A 3,052-nucleotide genomic window follows, 5' to 3' on the forward strand; every position below is an offset into this window, starting at 1 on the left:
ACAAGACCTACGAGAATATGTTGAAACTCAAAGTTTCAGCTACAATACACTCTGCCTAGTTCATACTAGCAGAGGAGGTAGCCTAGTTGCCCAGGGGAGGTACGAGTTCATCGACCTGCTGCGAAGGTCGGGTCAAAGTACGGTCCAAGTCGCACCCTATTCCAACATAATACAAGGCAGTGGACGACCCTCCGCATAGGGCGTTTAAAGAAGATTGTGTTAAGGCTGCATTTACACTTTTCATTTTCATTTCACAAATCCAAGCATCACATCCATTGCATCCAAGAAGCATCCAGCTTGTACTCTCCATGGCATTACGCAAAATCAAGCAAACCCTTGCACCAACTCCCCTCAAGATCCATCAAGCATGAATATGATTTCTTGCCATATCGCAAAGAAACATGACAGAGTAATTCGCGCCAATAAGTGTTCAAGCAATAATGAGCCTTTTTATAGGCAAACGCATGCTTTTTTGACCATCAGATTTTAAGAATCTAGACCTTCCAAATTTGAGGCGGTTATAGGCCACCCGATAAAACGAACGCTTCAATTTCAGGGCCCAGATCGAAACACTTGGCAATGCCTTGAAAATTAAGGACACCGCCCTCCTCGAGAAGACTGAAATCCAACATAGCAACTTGTGGCAATAAATGATAAAATATGGTCCAACTACTTAAACCGTCTCAAGCATCTCAATTTTAGATGCACAACAAAGACAACTAATCATTATAGCACAACGCTCAACACCTTTCACATATTTCCATGCTGACCCTACCCAACCTCTCTCTGTGACACTTACAACCTCGACAATACTACAACACAAAGGTATCTCGGCCTATATCTCAAACCACTTCGGCTCTGCTACAAAAGCACCTCAGTTGATCTCCCTCGAAAGCCCCAAACTGAATTGGGGGACTATAACCTCAAAATTCAACATCACCACCCTCTCACAAATTCTAATTCCCACATCAATGTTGGTAAATTATACTTGAGGGACTGACATCCATCAGGAATTTCTTCTCTTGAAATTTTTTTGGAAACTTTGAAATTAATTACAAATTCTATGTACCACATAAATGATCGAACATAGACTTGGGGGATTACTGTTACTAGTCATAAGAAAGGTCTATGTGGAGACCTCATATGCATACTTATGGCGGTACCCAAGAATTGGTACAGAAGGGACTACCTTCCGAAGCTGTCAAAGGAAGTGTTGAGGTCATTGCACTAAGTTAATCTGAGTGGTTCGCTTTCTGCCACTGAACCACTCTACTATCCGAAATCCTTGACAAACAGAATAGGGTCGGACAAGCGCATCTCTAGAGTTAATTGATGTGACGTGCATAGTTAATAAGTGTTAAGAATGTCAGCTTAGCTTATAAAGTGGCTGGCCTCTTGTCAAAAGTGTATTAATGTAATTAATAGATGATACAGTTGATGTAATAGTTAGGGTCGACAGATCAGGCTACGTGGATTCAATCCTACAGTGACCACGTTGGCCTGATCACTATAAATAGGGAATTCTTGTATCAATTGAAAGATCTTGGAAAAATATAGTGAAGGGAACAATATACTTGCGTTGCCCACTATTCAATACCTTCTTCCACAAATATTCATATTTATAGTAGAAATGCTACAACATCTGTCCACGTGTTTATTATCTTGCATCAACACCTGTCGACCATTTTCTAGGATCAACACTGAACATTTATGTAGCTCACACGCTTCTCATTAGTGAGTGTTGAACTAACCTGAATAAATTGAGTTTTTAATCTGTCTTTAACTTACTACAGCGCGTTGTATTTATTTTTTTAGTAACTTTGTTCGAATATTGATAACTTATACCTATTCAGGCCCATCTTCCAGAAATATGTAATAGAAATTTCTCACTACAATTTTCACTTTTTGAGGTCAATAAAGTATATTTATCCATGCATATGCCAAGTTACATTGTAAACAGTTAGATAGGTTCGTCAATGAATAAACTTGACGGTTTATGGTTTAAATGGAAACATTGTAATCTAAATACTTTATTTATACTGATGATACGAACACTTGATCATATTGAACATGATTAGAAGTGAAATTAAAATTACAATAGTGAAACCATGAAACCTAGTTAGAATCAGAGTCTCGAATAAGTCAATTTTTCACTATTACCTAACTTGCAATTAACGTGTTCGGTACGATTTGAGTAGTTCCGTGCACCTTATTTAAATAACAAATTCACGACATCTCGAATGGCATAACACATGTCAATATTAGTTAAGCTTAACCTTTGTCATTATCATTAAACTTAACTTGATCAGTGCTGTGATGATGGTTTACGATATTCATAATCTCAGCTAATATGCCATTTTCAAGCTCTAATATTTGCTTTTGCTAAACTATTAAATAAAAACAACACACTTTTTAGACACATCTCATCAAATTAAAATGCACTTCGTTCTGTTGGACCTCATCATGCTAAAATATATAGAAAAGCACATGCTTTGGAGTTTATTATAACATGGTTGGTTAAGGCCTTTTCATATGTTTATTCCTCCAAAGAAATTGCCTGAATCTTGAGGACTAAAATATAACGTTCAAGGACCATGTTCGGTACATAGTATAAGACAATACAAAACATATTCAGTCGTTAACGTCAATCTATACTTTAATTGTAATTTAAAAAAAATAATAATAAAAAACTATTCAGTCGTTAGTCCATTGTAGATCCAGTTAGCATTAGCAACGGAAATTCTCCGTTTCCTAATAACAAACACGGTGCAATTCAATAAAGTCCATACTGTTTGGTCTAGCATGTCAATAATGTTGTCACAAAATATTATATGGTCAATTGAAGTAGGATCAAAGATTGCAATTCCATAGGCCATTGACAAAGCCGACAAACCTATACTTAAATGGCACCTGGACCACAATGAGTACTGTAGAATTAAAGAATAGTTAGCATTTGTCCAAATGGCAAATTTCCCAAACTCTCTCCATGTTTTATTAATTCTCAACTCCATTAATTTCTGCCTTCATGTGCACCGCCCTCCTCCTTCTCCCC

The sequence above is a fragment of the Olea europaea genome, chromosome 6 (assembly GCF_002742605.1).
Source record: "Olea europaea var. sylvestris chromosome 6, O_europaea_v1, whole genome shotgun sequence".
Lineage (NCBI taxonomy): Eukaryota > Viridiplantae > Streptophyta > Magnoliopsida > Lamiales > Oleaceae > Olea > Olea europaea.